Source organism: Scyliorhinus canicula, chromosome 3 (genome assembly GCF_902713615.1).
Source record: "Scyliorhinus canicula chromosome 3, sScyCan1.1, whole genome shotgun sequence".
In the NCBI taxonomy this organism is placed as follows: Eukaryota; Metazoa; Chordata; class Chondrichthyes; order Carcharhiniformes; family Scyliorhinidae; genus Scyliorhinus; species Scyliorhinus canicula.
Genome location: NC_052148.1, coordinates 164,691,899 through 164,714,266, shown reverse-complemented (window position 1 = coordinate 164,714,266; position 22,368 = coordinate 164,691,899). Strand labels below are relative to the sequence as shown.

The following is a 22,368-nucleotide window of genomic DNA, read 5'->3' as shown; positions in this document are numbered from 1 at the left end:
CCGCAATTCTCCCACCCCCCCCAAAATGGCGTGTCGTGTTTTGCAACACCCACTCGGAGAATCGCCGGTCGCTGGGAAAAACGGCGACCGGCGATTGTCCGGCCCGGATGGACCGAGCGGCCTGACGACCCTGACGGGTTCACGCCGGCTGCAACCACACCTGGTCGCTGCCGGCGTGAACAGCGTGTGACAGGTAAGTGTGGGGCCTGTGGGGGGTGGGGGGGGGGGGGGAGAGGGGATCGAGCACCACGGGCGTGCTGAGGAGGTGACTGGCCCGCGATCGGTGCCCACCGATCGTCGAGCTGGCGTCTCTAAGAGACGCATTCTTTTCCCTCCGCCGCCCCGCAAGATCAAGCTGCCACGTCTTGTGGGGCAGCGGAGTGGAAGACGGCAACCGCGCATGCGCGGGTTGGAGCCGGCCAACCAGCGCATGCGCGGCTGACGTCACTTAGGCGCCGCCGGCCGCGTCATTCTCGGCGCGCCGCTTTGACGCAAGCGTCAAGGCCCGGCGGCCGAGTTTCCCGCAACGCCACTCCTAGCTCCTCCGGGGGGCGGGGGGGGGGGGGGGGGGGGGGGGGAGAATAGGGGGCAAGGAGTGGCCTCCGACGCCGGAGTGAAACTCTCCGGGTTTCACTCTGGCGTCGGCCATTGCGGAGAATTTCGCCCCATGAGTCTCCATGTAATTGGACCCAAATGGACGGTGATAGAGGGAGCATTGAACTTGTTCCCGAAGTACAGGTATCGCACCGCAATTTTGCAATCCCAGAGTAATGGCGTTCAGTGAAAGTTACAGCAATTTTGCCCTGGAGAGTTATGAGGTAGAATGGAGGATCGCTATTGTGGGCTATGGACAGGAGTCAGGCTTGTTACAAATCAGGATGACCTTCTTGCCCAGGAAACAACTGAAAATCAACCTCCTTCGTGCTGTTAAAGGGAGACACATAACTCACTGGCTTCACATTAAAGTCACATCATTAAACAAGTCTTCACTCTCTGGCTCCAGAATCCACTCTGCCTGGGACCCCACTCCTAATGCTCCATGCTGCTTCCCCATTGGCCTGTGTTCATATGCTCCAACCTGATCGGGTCTGAGTACAGGTACCACAGTAAATCGCAGCTCCTCCCAGCAGGTGGCGTATAAAAGTGTATGCTCTCCTGCGCTGCTCCCATTCTGGTTGCAGCTATAGGAGGATAGCAGAATAGACAGAAGGCTATCCCAATGGAAGGCTATCCCAATGCATGTTATAACCCGCACGTGGCCTACGGGGTTGGACCAATTAGTCTCCCCATGAGTCTGATCGAGTACAAGTTTCCCTGCTGAGGGACGAGGGCCCCATCAGCGGAGCAATGAACAATGTGTATAAAAGCTCAGCCAAAGTGGGAGCCGAGCAGAGTGATCCCGACTGGTACCTGTGTACTGCTACTTCAATAATAAATAATGTCATGTGAGAGTACCTTTAAGAAATGCGTGTTTATAAATGAGTGTGTATATAAATATCTGTAGTGAGAGTACCTTTAAAAAATGTGTGTTTATTACTGCGGTGATGTCGGAGTTGGGCTGTCTGTCAGCTTTTTACTTTCGATTTACGCTGCACGGTGTGTTTTAGTTTCATTTTCAGAGCTGGATAGCTGCAGTCACAGCCAGAAGGTGTATGAATCTCTCTCTGTAATCTAAAGACTGTAAATCGATCCTGGTGATTTAAAACTAATAACAGTAATGACTTAAACCTGATGTGCTTCTGGTAAAAGGTATTTCAAGTCTTGTGGATGTTAAAAAGGAAAGCTTAATTATTACTTAGTGTTGTATTCTTTGGGGGTTGTATTTGAATTTATAGTTGCTAAGATGTTCACTGTATGTTTCAAAAAGGTTAACTTGAGTTCATAGAATAAACATTGTTTTGCTTTAAAAATTAATTTTCCATTTCTGCTGTACCACACCTGTAGAGTGGGTCGTGTGCTCCCCATACCACGATCTAGTAAAAGTTGTGGGTCAGGTGAACTCCATGATACACTTTGAGGTTCTCTAAACCCTGGCCCATAACAATAACCAGTTTCTTTACGCCTCTCAGATGGACCCTTCTGTGGTCACAATAGCAACTACGGTGGCCTCAAAGTGCTTGCATGTCGGAGTCGCAACATCAGGCAGAATGCATACAGACTCCTCCATCATTTACTCTGGTCTGTTGAACGATGGTCAAATCTCTGCCTGACGTTCCGCGACCTGTCGTTGCACCTACAGCGTTGAGATACCAAGGAACTATTAAGATGCCATTTTTGCCTTCTCCAACATGATGGCGGCACCAATCACAAACTTCCCCTCCCCTCCATCTTCACATTCCAAGGATACTGTTCCCTCTGTAACACACTGGCCTACTCCTCATTAACCTCGCAAATCCCTAACTTTCCCACGGTAACATTCCAGATAAGCTCAGGAGATACAATACCCCTGCTTTTACTTATTGCCTTTTTAGGTCCAAGGCCCAAATGCTCCTTCTAAGTGAAACAGTGACTTACTGCTGCTTCTTTCAATTTAGTATACTATATTCGCTGCTCATGATATGGTTTCCTTTACTCTGGGGAGATCAAATACAGACTGGGTGACCACTTTGCAGAGCACCTCCATTCAGTCCACGGCTTCCGCAGTTTCCTGTTTGTCGTTTCAATTCTCCATCTTGCTCCCACTGACCTTCTTGCATTTGGTCATTATTCCAATGAAGATCAATGCAAGTACAAGGAACAGCATCCCCGGCATATCACAGCCCTTTGGACTCAAGACTGAGTTAAATCGCTGGCTTTGAAAGCAGACCAAGCAGGCCAGCAGCACGGTTCGATTCCCGTAACAGCCTCCCCGAACAGGCGCCGGAATGCGGCGACTAGGGGCTTTTCACAGTAACTTCATTGAAGTCTACTCTTGACAATAAGCGATTTTCATTTAATTTCATTTTCAATAATTTTAAATCATAACCTCTTCCCCATTTGTTTCATTTTTTTTTACTTGTTCTATTTCTTTTCTTTTCTTTCTTCCCGAATGCTTTTATTTTGCATTTGGATAGCCCTTCACAACTCACCTAGATGGATCTTTTGTTTCTTTACTTATCTCATCACTTTGACTTTTCACTATGAAACCTTATGTCTTTGAATTGTACCTGCCCTCCATCTAAAAACACAACTTCCCTTCTATTATTCTTCCCACCTTCCCCCCCTTTCACTTGCTCTAAATAAATTACAAGTCTGTCTTTCCTCAGTTCTTATGAAAGGTCACTGAGCTGAAACTTTGCGGGAGGGATTTTATCATTTTTTTAAAAACTGTCAACTCAGGTAGGAAACGCAATGTATTGCCTGCTGGCTCCACATTTTTTTTTGACACTTAGTTAGAAAAAATGCTGGAGGCAGGTCCCACGACAGGCGCCCTGATCTAAAAAATACAAAATTTAAGAAGCAGAGGTTGCTCCTCCGGACATGGGAACACCCCCCAGCCAACAGACATGGAGAACCTTCCCCAGCCTTGGACATGAGAACCCTCCTGCATGGACATGGGGATACCCCTCATTGATACAGGGACCGAATAATCCCTCCTAACCTTTTTGATCACTAAGGACAATTTATCATGGCCAATCCACCTAACCTGCACGTCTTTGGGCTGTGGGAGGAAACAGAGCACCTGGAGGAAACCCACACAGATACGGGGAGAACGTGCAGACTCCGCACAGACAGTGACCCAAGCCAGGAATCAAACCTAAGACCCTGGTGCTGTGATGCCACAGTGCTATCCACTTGTGCCACCGTGCTGCCCTAAAAGAAATTCCTTGCATTGGCCGGGAATCGAACCCGGGTCTCCTGCGTGGCAGGCGAGAATTCTACCACCGAACCACCAATGCATACCACAATTGCCCTGCCCAACAGAAACGTAACCTCCCCAACAGTGCCCCCTGGCATTGCCCCTGACAATAACTCTGCCCTGTTATAGTATGGCCTGGACATGACCCTCTTCTCCTCCTCTCCCCCTCCCCTCCCACCAGTGCTTTGCCCATGTCTACCTGGTGGGTTCTCCTAGCCTGATCTGTTTGTCAGGACCTGTTGGAAACCTTGCTGACGTGATGTCACACTGGCAGGGGACAGGGGGCGGGGTTAATTTGAACAGATAATTTGACCAGCATAAAAGCTGTTTGGGGACTACCACTGGATTCTCCGCTCCCATCAGTTTTCTTGTCTGCCGAAAATAGGGGCAGAGAATCCCGGCCATTAGCTCTCTTTCATTCCACAGATTTTGCGAGATATTGAGTGCTTCCAGCATTTTCTGCTGTTATTTCAGATTTCCAGAATCTACAGTATTTGCTTTTGTTAGCTTCATTTGTTGTAAAATAATGTGAATTTTCCTGAGGTAGTGAAGTGCGCTATGTAAATCCAAGTCTTTCCCGGACTGTTGATCTGGTTGTTAAATGACAATGACCACACACCACTACTTAATTAAAACCATGTCGTCCATTTCCCTGAATTTGATGCCAGTCCTGTCATTATAACTGGTGTTGTCTGTCCATCTCCAGAACCTGACCAGCTGCATCTTTTTTGTACAGTTCTCTGGACAGGGCAGCAAACCAGCAGGTGAAAACCCAGTAAAATGCATGCACTGCTTAAATGTCTCCTGGAATGTAAATTCAATATGTCTCGCCTCGGGGCTGAGTGATGGTCAGAAGCCATCACATGCCTATAAGGGAACACTGCAGTAATAGCCACTCAGTGGCAGAGATCATTTAAACCCTTGAGGAGAATACATTCTCATTAGAAAAAAACCCCAATTTTTCAAGGAGCCTGTTTAAACACTGTGGTTAAAGATTCGACCTGTGTGTCAAGTGCAACAAACACATTTTTACGTGTTACTGCACCTAACATAGAGAGCTTCCTCCATGTTTGTGATCATTACGAACAACAATAACTTTGCAGTCATAACCAATCTTTATGAGGGTCATCGAAAATCAATTGCTGGCTGAAAGCAAATGTTGTCATTATATTTGCCTGAGACAGTTATCTAGCCTAGGATGTTCCACTGCGACAGGACAAAGCATGGTACTTCATTATCCATTGCGAATAATTTGATGTGTTTTCCATTTCCATCTGGAGTCGATGGAATGGAATAACAGAAAATATGAAACAGTTGGGTAAATTTACCAGTTCTACATCCCCTGCAGCAGATGTCTCTGGAAGGAGAGCAGGGCTGGGAATCAGCAGCCCAGTCTAGCATCCCCATGGCTGTCCCATTTCAACCCCAAAAACGGGTGGGTGTGGGTTGGGAGCCTTTAAAGGAGAGTGGGTAACCAAATCACTTCTGTAAGGTGTGTCAACCATTTCAATATTATAATGAGGCTCTGTGCCTCAGGTTTGTTTTATCTGTACCAGTTTCAGTGGCTGGCAAACTGGGTTTCCTGGAACAAGGAAACCTGACAGCTAAAGGGAAGCTTCTCCTCAACCCGCCAAGAGAACTGTTAAACCCCGTTGATAAGCCAACCCCACGATAAACTCATTTTCAGTCAATGTCTTCGCCGATCTGGGAGCTGCTTCTATTGCTCCCCACTCAAACTTTCAATGATCTTCTCCCCCACTACATGACTTCCCCCCCCCCCATCCACTCCATCCCCACCCTGACTCTGATCTCTCCTGATTCACTTATCAATGTTCCACATCCCTTGATGCGACCATCAATTCACATGAGACGGAGAGTTGAAGTGAACAGTGGTTTTAATCAGCTAGAACTGTGCCTGCCTGCGACTGCTCTGCACTGAGAGCCGCCTGCAGGGCAGCAGCTCTATATACCTCCCCTCAAGGGGGCGGAGCCAGGGGCGGAGCCCACAAGGGCACCAACATGATACAGTGCAATGTAATGTAATACAATGGTCCATAGGCGCAGCCCACAAGGACATCAACATAGTACAATGTAATGCAATGTAAAACATGGTGAATGGTTGCCGTAATACATTCACCACACCCCCCACAATCTATGCCTTTGCCTCCCTCCGATCATCGCCTCTCCCCACTGCAGCCTGCTTCTGAAGGCCCATCGTCTACCAGTTAGCGGCCTCTCAATCTGGCTGGCTGCCTGCATTCAGGAAATGGAAATTAAAAATGCAAAAGCAGATCCTGTTGTTAAATTCAGCAGGATCTGAAGGAAACCGTTTCTGTAGTTCTTGATCTTAAACTGACCTCTGCTCGCTCCCCTCCCCAAGTTGACCATTGTGTCTTTCACTGTATATTCCCACAGGCAGCATGGAGTGAATGAGCTTACCCTAATAACGAAACAAATGTTGAGAGTTAATTTTAAAGGCTATTAAAATTCAGGAAGAAAGTGAAGGGTGGCACGGTAGAACTGTAGTTAGCACTGTTGCTTCACAGCTCCAGGGTCCCAGGTTCGATTCCCGGCTTGGGTCACTATCTGTGCGGAGTCTGCACTTTCTCCCCGTGTGTGCGTGGGTTTCCTCCGGGTGCTCCGGTTTCCTCCCACAGTCCAAAGATGTGCAGATTCGGTGGATTAGCCATGATAAAGTGCCCTTAAATTAGGCGGGGTTGCTGGGTTACAGGATAGGCTGGAGGTGTAGGCTTAAGTAGGGTACTCTTTCCAAGAGCCGGTGCAGACTCGATGGGCTGAATGGCCTCCTTCTGCACTGTAAATTCTCTGATTCTATGAAAGTGAATTGCAGAAATGAGGCTGAAAATTATTGTGTTCAATAATCAAGGGTTAACCGAGTATTGCTTATGACGATTGGGTAAAGTACACTGAGAAACCTGTAGTTTTATTCTTTCTGTTTGGTGTGAAATGGTGTACTAACGATCACACAACAGGGAAGCCAATAAAGGCTAACTGTAATGGAACAGTTTCTTGAACAATCCCACTGTGAGAATGAAGCTCAGCAGTCTCCCATCTGGTGTGAAGGTTCTCAAAGCACTGAACCAGAAATAAGGGAATGGAGGACCCTATTTAACGACGGACCATTACAAACCACACCTCCCCCATTTCCGCAGGATCCCCACTGCCCCACACCTCTCACCCAGTCCCATCCTCTGAAGTTCTTGTTATGGAAATAAATTGTTGAGTGGCTCCATAGTGTGTTACAAGCTTGTTATCTCTGAGAATATCGGGAAGAAAATGCAGACCTTCAGAGATTCACTGAGATAAGCCAGAAATATTAATCTATGCGACTCACCATAAATGAAACTTAAAGGCAGACTGAACATCATTTCATTCTTTACTGCATCCCTTTGAAAGCTGATATGAGCATCCTGGTTTGTGCAGCAATGTCACAAGATCATCAGGACAATGAACGTGATAAGACGTGAATGGGAAAGATACTGGGAACGAGTGGGCAGTTATAGAATGCTCTTGAGAACCTTTGTGTGCAGGAAAGTTTCCAAAAGCTTGCTTAGACGGTGAATGCTTGAAAGGTCCAGCAGGGTGCTGCACTTCACTTCAAACATTCTTCTTCTCAGGCAGTTCCTCATACCGAGGTTGACTTGCTTCCACACCAGTTCAATAGGTTCTGAGATGGCTGATACATCCAATGTGCGATCTGCAGACTGTGCCACACGCAGGGTAAGTGATGCTCGAAAGGCTGGGTAAATGGTCGTTTGGGCGTCTGTGTGCTCCTTGACTTCGCCTCTACACATTCCCGATAAAGTCTCGCAATGGTTGGAATTTTCTTCTTCTGGACTAAGTCCAGTGTGGGAGCGGGAAGTTGGAGTGATTTCTGCCAAAGAGTGCGTTGGCTAAACACGCCAAATTGGGCGCTGGTCACCTTAATTATGCAGCTGCGGGCAGAAAGTCGCTCATCCCACTGTCATGTCCGGTCACCATATTTAAAAAGCATCCAGACAATCATTCAGTCATTGCGCCAGGCCCTTTGGAGACCAAAAATCTCTGTGAGGAAGCAGCAAGCTCTGACCCCAAGCTCCAGTGATCTCTTGGGTTATTTCCTTCAGTGATACCTCTCTGGAGATTCTCCTTAGCCCATTATGGAAAAATGGGAGATCTTCTTTCAGAGGAACGAGGGCAGGAGGCCGTCCACCGTCTGACCACAGCGGCCTGTGAGGAGGTAGCCAGCATGATCAGTGCCCCTGTGCTCCAAAAGAGGGCAGCCTTGCAGAGCAGGAAAGGGATGAATGATCTCATCCACTCCGCTAGGGCAAGTGAATCTTCTCCTTTCCGGATTTACATCAGCAATTATATTTTTTCATCTTATACGGTCGTGGGCATCACTGGCTATGCCGGCATTTTTATTGCCCTTCCCGAATTGCCCTTCAGAAGGTGGTGGTGAGCAGCTTTGTGAACATTTGCAGATTGTGTGGATATACCCACGGCACTATTGGGGAGGAAGTTACAGGATTGTGACCCACCAACAGTGAAGGGACAGTGGTGCAGCTTCAATTTAGGATGTGTGGCTGGGAGGGGAATGTGCTGGTGCTGGTGTTCCCATGTTTCCTTGTCCTCGGTGGCAGGGGATTTAGAAAGCACTATTAAAGCAGCCAAGTTGAGTTGCTGCAGTGCATCATGTATGTGGTACACACTGCTGCCGCTGTGTCAGTACTAAAGGGAGTCCAACTTCTTCATTGTTGTTGGAGCTACACACAGCCTGGTCAGTCAAGAGTATTCCATCACACCCCTCACCTGTGCCTTGTAAATGCTGCACAAGCTTTGGGGAATCATGAGATGAGCTACTCTTGACAGGGTTTCCAGCCTCTGACAGCTCTTTCATCCAATGTGTTAACACTCAATCCATCTGTCTTCACGCAGGACAAGATGGCCCACTACTGAGGGAGAGAGAAGACGGGAGGTGGAATGGCAAAGCTGCGAGACCTACCACTGCTTGAGCAGCAGGCTGCAGAGCTGACAGAGATGGACAGAAACGATTCCTCCAGCAGTGATGAAGTCGATCATTCCCAGTGAGGAGAGGCTTTGTGTGAGTGATGTTTGTAATATCTGAGCCAGCCTAGGAATCACTCGTTCTATCTTTACTCCATTCCAGGTGGAGTAGGAAGAGGAATAAGCCAGCCTCCTCCACTGAACAAAGTCCCAGTCACCAGTCACACTAGGGGAGGAAGAAGACCCTGTGGCGCCATCGCAACATTCACCTACACTCTCCACCAGCCCAGAGAGACATACATCGATGATGGTCACTGCACTGACATGTCTTCATGTCAGCAGATGGAGGCAGTGAGAGCCGAGGTCTCCGGTGCTTGCAGGATTGCTGCAGAGCAGGTTACTGTAGAGTCAAAGTCAGATGATGAGCCTCTGCAATTGGCCCGTGGACATAATCTGAGAATTCAAAGAGACACAGGGGAATATCGGGCAGAGCTGTCAGCGTCTGTCAACAGAGTGGCACGGCAGGGCAGCATGGTGGCACAGTGGTTAGCACTGCTCCCTCACTGCGCCGAGGTCCCAGGTTTGATCATGGCTCTGGGTCACTGTCCATATGGAGTTTGCACATTCTCCCCGTGTTTGCGTGGGTTTCACTCCCACAACCCAAAAGATGTGCAGGGTAGGTGGATTGGCCACGCAAAATTGTCCCTTAATTGGAAAAAATGAATTGGGTACTCTCAATTTTTAAAAAAATGAAAAAATAAAATAAAACAGAGTGGCACGAGGGATGGAGGACTGTGTCCGTATGCCCTCTGTTGTCATGGCTCTGACATGCAAGTGCCTCAGTGTCTCCATGGGAAGGGTGGCAGCCATCTTGGAGAACCAGATTCAGAAAAATGCATGGTCTCTGCCAGATATGCACTCAGACCTGCATTCCAGTGCTTTAGTCATGGCTGCATTTCAGCAGTGGCTAGTTGAGCAGGGGATGAGGTACCACAACCTTCCGCTAGGTACTCTTTCCTCTCAAGGTGTCAGGGAGGGGCCCTCGGAAACCCAAAGGGAGCAGGAGCATCAGACTGACAACTTAGGGCCATCCACCCAGAAACACTAAGGGTTCCTGTGATTCCAAATCCCCTCTGCCTGTGACCCCCATCAACTCCAGCAGGTTAAGCCAAAGAGGGTGCACCTCCTTGGGCAGCATGGTAGCACAGTGCGTAGCACAGTTGCTTCACAGCTCCAGGGTCCCAGGTTCGATTCCAAGCTTGGGTCACTGTCTGAGTGGAGTCTGCACGTTCTCCCCGTGTCTGCGTGAGTTTCCTCCGGATGCTCCGGTTTCCTCCCACAATTCCCGAAAGACATGCTCTTAGGTGAATTGGACATTCTGAATTCTTCCTCCGTGTACCCGAACAGGCGCCGGAATATGGCGGCTAGGGGCTTTTCACAGTAACTTTATTGCAGTGTTAATGTAAGCCTACTTGTGACAATAAAGATTATCATCATTATTACCTTCCCCACAGCAGGAGACTTGTAGCATACCTGTCCCTCTCAGCCTCGGACCTCCAGAGCACACCCGCCGAAGTCATCTGAGACAACAGGGTACTTCAGCCAGCAGACTGCCTCCAACTCTGCTGCGGATATCAGAGCTGCACTCAGATATAGTGGTAAAGTGAGAGAAATTAAGAAGTTTTGCATGAACGTGTATAATCATTGTATACAGCTCTGGAACTGGTAAATATACGTTAGCATGCACTGGATTAATTCTTGTAATAGTTGCGCAAATTCCATCCTTTCTAGGTGAAGGATATCCTGGGGACCCTAATACATGTGAATAGAGACATCGCTCTTTGGCACAGGCGATGAGATTGATACGTGAGAAACGTCCCATTCACACTATTCCATTTGCCTCCAATGCCCTCGAGACTCTACAGAGAGACCTTTAACTTATCAGAATAGAAAGACTAACCACTTGGGGCCTTGTCTGACTGGTCTATTCCCCGAGGAGGATGAAAGTCTGCAGTCACAAAGTGGCTGCCATTGACCAGCATGGCCCTTGTAGGCATCCCCCTCCCTCCTCTTCTTCCCGAAGTCTGACTGGAGCCAATGCCAAGCGGCTCAGCGTGAAGGGCAGCTATACAACTTGCTGGGATCTTATGAGAACCCTTTGGGTTACACCTGCTGCCATGTAACGTCACCACACAGTGAGAATTTTAAAACCAAATAGCACTCCATGATATTTCCCGTGTCCCTTTAGTTCTTCACTTGTGCTGACCTTGAGCTCCATCCACCTGAGAAGACCCTCCTCCCACCTCGATATTTTGCAGTTGGACATTGAGGACATTGCCTTGCTGCTGAGCTGCCTTTCTGGCATGCTGGTTTGTATCACTTTACTTTTCAAACCATCTGAACAGCCTTTTACTCTCCCTTCTCAGCCACCAACTCCCCCCCCCCCCCCCCACCCCCATCCCCACTGATATTGCCCAGTGTTATTTTTACTCTCACCTCAGTCACCCTTGAACCTGCTCTCATAGGCCTGGATCCTATATCTAACGACCTGGACATGTCTTCTCTCCCCACTGAGCCCACAACCATTGCCTTGCCCATGCCCACCCTGATCCTGCCCACTCCCATTATCTGTGCCAGCTTTCTCGCTGTCACTTTCATTTCTCAGTGACGCTTCCGATAAGAAACACACACGCTCTTTACCCACTCCCTGACCCTCCTGCATTGCATTCCCCCCTCTCACTGTGGTCCGTCCCTTCGTACGATCAGCACCCTCAGTTCCCCCCGAGGACTCCATCAACTCCACTCATCATGATCTAACCCCTTTCTTGCTCATTGCATCTCCAGAAATAACAATAAATAAAAACTGGGAACTAAGAATACTGGGCTGAACTGGTCGTGCATACCTTAAAATGGAACACCAGTAAAAACTGGGAAATAAGCATCCTGGTCCAAACTGTTTTTTTTTCAGGGTGCCCCTTCATTCATGCCACCCCCAGCTGGTCCATTGCTCGCTTGGAGAGCTGGCATAAACACAGCAGGCCACATGGCCTCCTATTGTGCTGTAATAATTCTGAGATTCTGCATGTGCAGGTGCCATAGATTGTGCAGGTCCCAAAATTATCATTACCACCAGCTCAAAGGCAATTAGGGATGAGCAATAAATGCTGTCCTAGGCAACGACGCCTACATCCTAGGAATGAAACAAAAGAAAGAAAATGCTGTAAATAACCAGCGGTCAGGCAGCATCTGTGGATAGAAAAGAGTTCATGGGCGTGATTCTCCATTGCCCTACGCCGATATCGTAATCGCCGATCGGGCAGAGAATCCCTTCCGACACCATTTGACGCCGGTTTTCGAGTCTCCGATCCCTCAGAAATGGTGTCATCGTATCACGTGCCGCACGCCATTGGAACGGCGTTAGCGAGTCATCGGAAGGCCATCCCCTGATGCTCTGCCCCCGATGGGCCAAGCACCCGACCGCACGGTTGAACCGGGAGTGGTAGCCGCAGATTATGGGTGTGGCCAGGGAGTGGCTTATTGGGCTGTATTAGGCAGGTCGGGTCCAGCGCCATGTTGTACGCCGCGACCGCTGCAGGTCATTGCTGTGCGCATGCGCGGCCACGGACCTGGCCATTCTTGGCACAGAGTTTTACCCGGCGGCGCTGCTAGCCCCATACTGGTCCCGGACTCGGTGAGGGTTCGGCGCCGATTTTGGCGTCGTAAAACACCCTAGAATTCTCCGTTTCAGCGGCGCTTAGCTGCTGAAACAGAGAATCTAGCCCTATAGAACATAGAACATAGAACAGTACAGCACAGAACAGGCCCTTCGGCCCTCAATGTTGTGCCGAGCCATGATCACCCTACTCAAACCCACGTATCCACCCTATACCCGTAACCCAACAACCCCCCCTTAACCTTACTTTTATTAGGACACTACGGGCAATTTAGCATGGCCAATCCACCTAACCCGCACATCTTTGGACTGTGGGAGGAGACCGGAGCACCCGGAGGAAACCCACGCACACAGGGGGAGGACGTGCAGATTCCACACAGACAGTGACCCAGCCGGGAATCGAACCTGGGACCCTGGAGCTGTGAAGCATTTATGCTAACCACCATGCTACCCTGCTGCCCCATACCCTATAACCAGGATTTTTTGGCCCCGCTCTGGTGGGACCCGCTGCAGGGAATGTGGCAGGTCAGCCAAAATTACATAGATTTTAGACGGGACTGGACGATCTTGGTGGCATATGAGGCCGGAAAATCCCAGCCATTGGGCACGATTCAATGATCACACTACACCAGAAAAGCAACTTGCCCTGGTGCAGCATGGCTGATAAAAGCGGAGAGACCTGGCTCCCAGCTTGCAGCGCCTCGCGGGATCCAACATGATCTCGTGCGACGTTGCGATGTAAATTCCGCCCACATGTTTTGGCAAATCTGCATATTAGAACGAGGCAGCTACTCGCTTTAATGTGCAGATTTTCGAGGTACCTGAAGCATTTGGATTCATTCCCTACACTTTGGAGACCTCGGGCAAATTCTGTTCAGCACTGGTCCCCACAAATGGGGACCTAATTTAACGGCACTTGTGGGGGTCTCCCAGGATCTCGGAGGATGCCAGCTGCATGCTGTTTGGGCAAGGTGGTGTCCTGGCATTGCTGGTGCCACCTGGGCACACTGGAAGTGGCATCCTAGCAATGCCAGCCTGACACTCTGGCAGTGCTGCCTGGCATTGGCAAGGTGACATTGCACTCTGGTATGGACACTGCCAGGTTGGTACTGCCAAGGTGCCAAACTGGCATTTTCTATGTGTGTGTGTGATTGGGCCTGGGTGCTCTATGGAGGTGTTGTGGCAGGAGGGATGCATTCTGGCTGAGTGGGAGGAGGTTGGTGATCGCTTTGGGGGCCTCGCCATGTTTGAATAGCATCCTGATCTCTTGGTGCACCGGGCAGTTCTGGCAAGTGAAGCTCCCCACCGTACACAATGGGGTTATGTATGGCCTCGGCCACGCGCTCCCCACTGAGGCACCCTGATTCGCCGTGAGTTGTGCTGAATAGCCATGGGACTAAACATGCTCGCTATGGGACTTAGTCCCATTCCCATTGCAGAAAAGGATTCGACAGAGTCGAATGGAAATAGGTACTGGAGCGATTCGGGCTTGGGGCAGGGTTCACTGCCTGGGTGAAACTCCTGTATAGTGCTCCCACAGCTAGCATACGGCCAAATACCACCAGCTGTAAATACTTCCCTGCACAGAGGCAGGGTTGCCCATTGACCCCACTGCTGTTCACCCGAGAGATCGAGCCACTGATCATGCTCAGGGCGGCAAAGAATTGGAAAGGGATCCGGAGAGGAGACAGAGAGCACAGAGTCTCGCTCTATGTGGATAACCTGCTCCTCTACATCTTGTACCCACAAAGCAGCATGGAAAGAATCATGGCGCTCCTGACAGAGTTTGGTGTCTTCTCAGGCTTCAACTTCAACCTGGGCAAAAATGAGATCTTCCCGGTGAACCCGCAAAGGGAGGGTCAGAGCTGGAAGGAATGTCATTTTAACAGGCCCGGCACAAATTCCACTATCTGGGGATCTAAATAGCCCATGACTGGACAGAGATACACAAATGGAACCTGACCAGTCTGGTGGGGGAAGTAAAAAATCACCTGCAAAGGTGGCACTCTCCCTGGCAGGGAGAATGCAGACAATCAAGGTTTACATTCTGCCCAAGTTCCTTTTCCTGTTCAGATCCATTTTGATCTACATCCCCAGGGCCCTCTTCAACACATTCAAAATACTGATCATAGCATTTACGTGTGTGTGGGTGTGTGTGTGTGTATGGGGGGGGGGGGGGGGGGGGGGGGAGACTCAAGGATCCCCAAAAAGGTACTGCAGAGAACGAGAACCATGAGGGGACCAGCAATCCCAAACCTACAATATTACCACTGGGCAGCAACTGCGGAGAAGGTATGGGGGTGGATAAAGGAGGATGAAGCCGAGTGGATGTGTATGGGGAGGGCTACTGCAGGGGGATCTCCCTCCGGCACTCTCATCCCCACTGAACAAACACTCAACAAGCCCGGTGGATGTGAAGAGGATGGTTCCTCTTGTCAGATAATCTAAAACTCGGCGTTACTGTGTAAAAATAAGAAGGCACTCATTTAAGACCTAGATGGGGAGAATTTCTTTCTCACAGAAGTTTGTGAGTCTTTGGAACTCTCTTCCAGAAAAGGCAATGGAGGCAAAGTTTGCGGTAAGCCACTGTTACACCTGTATTAGGTGATGTAAGGTAGGACATGAACTACAGGTTCGCCGGTAGCCCCTGCCTGCTGGCTCCGCCCAGTAGGAGGATCGTGTCCTCTATTCAGCAGCCATTTCACCAGCTGCTGTGGGAGGCCACACATCTTACTGCAATAAAGCCACAGTTGTATCCAACCTTAGTCTTTATACAATTGATCGTGCATCATAGTTTTTGATAATTTTTAAGGCACAAGTAGATAGATTTTTAATTAACAAGGGGGTAGCCAGGAATGTGGCGTTGAATTACAACCTGATCAGCCATGAACTTATTGAATGGCGGAGCAAGCTCAAGGGGCCAAGTGGCCTACGTCTGCTCCTAATACCTACGTATGTATGTAAGGGGTCATCATGGGAGGACGAGAAGATTGTAACTACTAGGCTGTGTTTGAATGCAGTTGGTCAGCTCCTTTCCAGTTTATGGCAGAAGGTCATATCTGGTGGGTTGAGGTGTCAGGAGTGATGGCAGGATGGAGGGGCAGTGAAAGATACCCAGTGGCCAGCACTGGCTAAGATAAGGCTGGCAGCAGCATGGTAAATTCAGAAGGGAAGCTGAGTGGGTGGGTGGATTGTTCAGATTTGCAAGGATTTAATGGCTGGTTGTGGGGATCATAAGAATACTAAAAATAATAATGGCATTTTATTCAAGAAACACATTTGCAGACAAAGGCTGATTTACCTTGAAAAATTCATCTAGTTAAAACTTGGGATAAGATTTTAAGGATGGCGAGTGTTGACTAACAGTGGGCAGACTTCCGGCCACCCTTGGAAGGATGACCTGCCCGCAAGAGCTGTCAGCCAGAAGTGGTACTGCAGGCGTCTGCCTGAGACTATGGCTGCGATTCTCCAGCTACGTTGCGCTCAAGCGAGAGCACAACAGAACCGGAGAATACTGGGAGAGGCCTGCAGCGAGCCTCCCGACAGCCAGATTGCCTCACGAGATTCAGCGGAGTCCCGCGGGACATCAGAGTTGGAAACCCACCTCAAAAGGGCCGGACCGAATGACACTCTTGGAAGTAGGTCGTAAACCTACTTACGACCTACCTGCCCAGGATCCACTGGTCTCCTTCGATTCTTTGGCCTCCCCAGAGAGACTGTAGCTGGATGCCGATCAGTGCTGGTCCACACAAATGTGGACCAGGCGGAATGGCATCTAGGGGGTCTCCTGGGCCATCGGAGACAGCTGGATAGTCAGGGCAAGTGCAGGGTTGCTCCTCAGCCCTCCCCAGAACATGGGCACCTTGGCACTGCCTAGCTGGCAGGGATACTGCCTGGGTACCAGGGTGACAGTGCAAGGGAGCCTGAGTGCTAGGGTGGCACTGCCAAGGGCCAAAGCGTGAGGGGGCCATGCCCATGAAATGAGGGTGATGGGGGGTTTTGAAGGGTGAGTGAGTGCAGGGCAGGTACGTAGGGGCCTCCGGGAGGTTGGGTGGGTGCTGGATGGGGGTTGTAGAAGGGAGGGGTGTTGTAAGGGGGCTTTGGGGGGCCTGAAGAAGCAGTGTCCTCACTTGTGGGGTGTAGGATAGTGTCCATGTGGGTGGGGGGGGTGAGATTGACCATGGGTAAAGGGTGGGGGGGACCCACCAGCTCACTTAGAGATCGGGGCACCCTTTGAAAATGGCGTCCCGATCTCTGAGTTCAGCTCCCCAGTGCTAAAACAAATTTGAAGTGTGGGCTAAACTGATGAGAAACTCCCCAGGGCCCAGAAAAGTGATAACGTGTCATTCGATAGCGGTGGGCAACTCGCTGGCAGAGCCAATGGGAAACTCCCTGTAAAACCCACCACAAATGAACTTAAGGCGTAATTCTCCCAAAATGTGGCAAGTATTTCAGGGAGTGCTCAAGCGAGAACACAACGCGGCTGGAGAATTGCGCCCTTAGAAATTATTTGGGAGAATCGCGGCCTAAGTCCTGGGACCTTTAAAAGTTCAGACTCAAGGGTTCCAGAGCGGGAGGGTAGGGGATTCCTGCAGGTGTCGGAAGGAGGGGCGATTGCAGCTTCTTGATGTAGACCAGGGAGGAGGGGCTCCCAGAGATTCAGCGTCCGGAGGATGGAAGGAGCACCACCTCTGAAAAGGCCTTCATAATGAGGTGCCCCAACCTCCCTCCCACCTTCCATCCCGAGATGGGACAAAGTTTAAATGTCACTTTCCCACTCTGTCCACACCCGCTCACGCCAGCCTAAAAATCGAGGATGGGCGGGATAAGGCCTTTATTTGGCCATTAAGTGACCACTTGATAGGTGAAGGGGTGGATTTCCCACCGGAGGCCCTTCCTGTCCAAGTATGAATTTTGGGCAGGTTCTTGGGAAGAATTCCATCCATTCAAGTTTACACTCCCCCCTCCCCCTTCCCCAACCCCATCTCGGAACCCACCTTGGTGGTGGTTGGGGTGGGGGGGGGGATAAAATTGTACCCTTGGAAACATGTGACTGTCAGGTACAAACAAAAATAGACAAACTCAGCAGGTAACAGTTAAATGGTGGATGGAGTATTAAAGGAAGGAATGTTGAATTAAAATTATATGAAAATTACAAAAATGCCAACATCCAAATATTTCAATATTACTATAAGAATCCATAGTATACTTGCACAAATTCTCTTTGTTTGCTAACTTTATAGATTGGTCAGCATGGTGGCACTGTGGTTAGCACTGCTGCTTCATAACACCAGGGACCAGGGTTCAATTTGGTCCTTGGGTGACTGTGTGGAGTTTGAATGTTCTCCCTGTGTCTGTGTGGGTTTCCAATGGGTGCTCCAGTTTCTCCCACAGTCCAAAGACGGGCAGGTTAGTTGGATTGGCCAGAATAAAATTGCCCTTTAGTGTCCAAAGATGTGCAGGTTAGGTGGGTTTGTGGGGACAGGGTGGGAGAGTGGGCCTAGATACGGTACTCTTTCAGGGATTCAATGCAGACTTGATGGGCTGAATGGCCTCCTTCTGCACTGTAGGGATTCTTCATGTTTGCAGCTCTAATAAAATAACAGACAAAATAATTGGATGTAAACATGATAAATATTCAGACACCAACATCATAAAATACAATTTCAAGGTATTTGTTTCCATAGCTTTCTCGCCTTGCCTCATCTGCTGCCAAAATGAGCAGTGTGAAAATAAGCACTGAGGTGTATATTCCACAGCTTCTTCAGCCTTCCTCCTACTTTACCACCATCTAATCTAACTTCAATACCTGCCCTTAATACTTGTTCTGAGGCTGACTCTTATCTCGCCAAGTTCGAGTGTGCGTTGGCTAACATCCTCCTTACTAACTTTCTAAAAAATGTGTACTCACTGAATGGCATACATTATTATTTTACACAAGAGCACCAAGGCAAGTTCAGAAGAGAACATGTTCTACAGTTTACTATTCAGAACAAATTAAAGGGAGAGGATTTTACAGAAACAAAACAATTATTCTGTTTTAAAAAGCAACCAGCAGGAGTTCATGTAGACCAGTGGAATCAAATGGCTGGAAAGTAAGCACTTCAAAGGTATGATTACTTAACATGTGCAGATGAAATTCTTTGTCCACTGTTCTAAAAGAGCTGTGCACGTGTTTAAAATAATAGCTTAAAGTCACCAACAAAATAGCAGACAAAGGAATCCTTTCAAGTTGGGACAGAATGGGGGCACTGTAGTTAAAATGGCTGCCTCACAGTGCCAGGGACCCGGGTTCAATTCCAGGTGACTGTGCGGAGTTTGCACTTTCTCCCCATTGTCATGTGAGAGTACCTTTAAGAAATGGATGTTTATAAACGGGTGTGTATATAAATATCTGTAGTGAGGGTATCTTTAAGAAATGGGTGTTTATTACTGCAGTGATGTCAGAGAGTGGGTGGAGCTGGGCTGTCTGTCAGCTTTTTATTTTCATTTTAGGCTGTTTGCTGCAGGGTGTGTTTTAGTTTCGTTTTCAGAGCTGGATAGCTGCAGTCACAGCCAGAAGGGGTATTAGTCTCCCTCTCTCTGTAATCTAAAAACTGTAAATTGATCCTTTTAAAACTAATAACTGCTCTCAGTAGTGACTTTAACCTGATGTGTTTCTGTTAAAGGTTTTGTTTTTAAGTCTTATGGATGTTAAAAGGAAAGCTTAAAGGATTACTTAGTGTTGTAGTCTTTGGGAGTCGTATTTGAATTAATGGTTGCTAAGATGTTCACTGTATGTTTTAAAAAGGTTAACTTGAGTTCATAGAATAAACATTGTTTTGCTTTAAAAAATACTTTTCCATTTCTGCTGTACTACACCTGTAGAGTGGGTCGTGTGCTCCCCATACCACAATCTATTAAAGGTTGTGGGTAAGGTGAACTCCATGATATTTGGGGTTCTCTAAACCCTGGCGCATAACACCATGTCTATGTGAGTTTCCTCCGAGTGTTCCAGTTTCCTCCCACAGTCCAAAGATGTGAGGTTAGGTGGATCGGCCATGCTGAATTGCCCCTTAGTATCCAAAAGGCTTGATGGGATAATGGGGATAGGATGGGGGAGTGGGCCTAGGTAGGTTGCTCTTTCAGAGGGTGCATGAAGTTTCGAATGATCTTCCTGTCTACTGTAAGGAATCTATGTTATCCATTTGAATATTAATATTTAAATGGCTGAATTTCAGAACACGAAGGCTAGAGGTTTGTCGATGTGAATGACATGGTCCAACTCCACCGAGAACTCAAAATACATGTCAGCTGTGGACAGAACCTTGTTGGGCTGGAATTCCCCAGCCAATCACGAAGGTCCCACTGACAGCCAATGGCAGGCCGCCTCCAGGTTGCGTGGAAAATCCCTTGATTCTAATCTGGGTTAGAGATGTTGGGAAGAAGTTTGCAATGCTGTAAATGAAACACCAATTAAGCCCATTAAACTGCAGGTAGATCAAATTAAATTAGGTCACATTTTCACAGGCCACTTCAGAGCGACTATTGAAACCATTGTGTCATCCAATTAATTGGAGGTTTGCTGGGACTTACAGCAAATAATGTCCCTGATCTTCCCATTTCCGGATGGTCGGAGACCTGACAAATTCTGGATGATACTCTACGAGATCCATTAGAATTTCTAATGGCAGGATTCCCTGGGAATTGCCCAGGAGGTTTCAACTCCCAGGTCCCGCCTAAAATCTCCAAATCTGACTTAGAGTCAGAGATATCAGAGGGTTCTGACTACCTCACTTGGATAGTTACCCAGGAAACATCAGACAGGAATAAACCATGTCCGGGTAACTATACAATTGACTATCGATCCCACACTGACATTCCCTGACTCTTCACCAAACCCTCCGACCATTCCTGACTCTCCGATTCCCTTCTGATCCTCCAACTGCACCCACATTCAAAGTCCTCTGACCTTCTGACTCTTCCTGTCCCTCCGATTCCCCCCAGCCCCTCATTACCCCACAAATCTCTGACTCCACCCACCCTCCGTTCGACTCCCTGGGCACGCTTACTTCCTGACCTTCTGACCTCAACGGGCCCTCTGATTCCTTCGACCCTCCGACGTCCCTCTGATACTCTGACACCATCCTCTCACTGACCTAATTTGACCTGACCTCATCACCCTACCCACCCTACCCATCCTGCAATTGCCACCATACCCACTTGACCGCCCTGCCACCATACCCACTCCGCCACCTGCCACCCTAAAACCTACGGCTTACCACACTGCCACCCTGTCATCTACCACCTGCCAGTCTACTTACCCACCCCTTACACACACTCATGTAATAACATATTGAAAAGCTATTTAAGTGACCCAAAGCTTTCCAGTGTGTAAGCGATTGAAGACATGGCAGAATACAGCAGCTCATACTATAAACAGGGGTGTGGCTTGGCTTCCTCCTAGTGATCTTACACTATGAGGAAAGGCTCTGAGAGCAGGTACACTCCACATTTCTGAAGAGGCCTCTTCGGCAGTCTGAACCAGAACTTTGGAGTTCTGGCATTGGGTAAGAAAACGGGAGTGGAGTGATAATCTGACAGTGGTTACCACTCCTTGGGAGATTGGAACCAAAGTATTTTGCAAAGAATAAAGCTTATTTCCTCATCAAACAAAGGGTGCGATTCTCCAGAAACATTTCCAAGTGCTGCAGCGAGCGGGAATTACCGTGACCTTCCTGGCGCTCAGTCCAGCGAGGCCGGCAACACTATTCAACGTTAATTGGCCCATTTAACGAGGCCTCACGGGCTTCCCGCCCTGAATGCTGGCTCGCCAGCTGATTCTCCGGGACCACGTTCACCAGACCCCGCTAACAACAGCGAGCAGCATAAAGACTGCACTTGCTCAGCCAACCCCAGCAAGCTCGCAACAATTACGCCAAGGACACTGGCCCCAAGTTTGGGGGTTGCAGACCTGGGGAGGCTCCTGGACGTGGTGGAGACCAGGAGGGTGTCTTGATCCCCCAAATGTCCCAGAGGGTGTGCCACAGGCAGCCAGTGCTGCCTGGGATGAGGTGGCGGCAGCAGTCAGCTCGGGCAGTGTGACCAGCAGGACTGGCCTCCCGTGTCGCAAGAAGGTCACCAACCTACACCGGGCAGCCAGAGTGAGTAGACACCAACGTCCCACCTCACCAACCCTTCACACCACCCTCCCATCACTATGAACCACGCGGGTGGCTAACAAAGCCCACGCTGTGTCTCCTCAGGAAAAGATCGCCCATAATTGTCAGGAGAGGACCCAGACTGGCAATGGGGTACTGCACTTGAGAAATTACACCTCCTTTGAGGAGCGGGCCCTGGAGGTGACTGGTGTGGCTGAAGACAGGGCGGTCACCAAAGGCTGGCAGAAGCCGCAGAGGTGAGTAACCACCAGGCTCCACATGGAGGGCCTGTCAAACATGAGTTGTTATTGCCTTACTGACTGACCCATCCCTCTCACTGACCACATGTCCATTCTCCCACAGAACCTCCAGCCAACAGTGCCAGCACATCCCGGGCGGCCCCCTTCCCCGACTCAGAGGAGAGCCCGGCCTCGTGAATAGTGCCTGGGAGTTTGGGGCAGAGACAGTCTGTGCTGTCAACAGCACCAGGAGGACACAGCTGATGATTTGGAGAGGCGGGGGTCACTGGTGGGGCCTCTGCCCTGAGAGGGGCAGAGAAGCAGGAAGGATTCTAAAGGCCACAGTGCAGGTGTCCAATGGTGGGGTGAGCTCTGCTGATCTCCTGCTTCCTCTGCAGTGGGGAAATCCTTCTGATGATTGTCAACATCTGGTGGTCCAATTATTGAACTTGGCCATGCCCATCCCTTGAT

The 22,368-nt window shown here is 49.2% G+C and overlaps 1 non-coding gene across 1 annotated transcript; it reads right to left on the bottom strand.

The window, feature by feature from the left end:
* Positions 1-3,807: 3,807 nt before the first annotated feature.
* Positions 3,808-3,878, bottom strand: trnag-gcc. The gene has a single exon. It is a non-coding gene; the product is annotated as a tRNA-Gly (tRNA).
* Between the last annotated feature and the right edge of the window lie 18,490 nt (positions 3,879-22,368).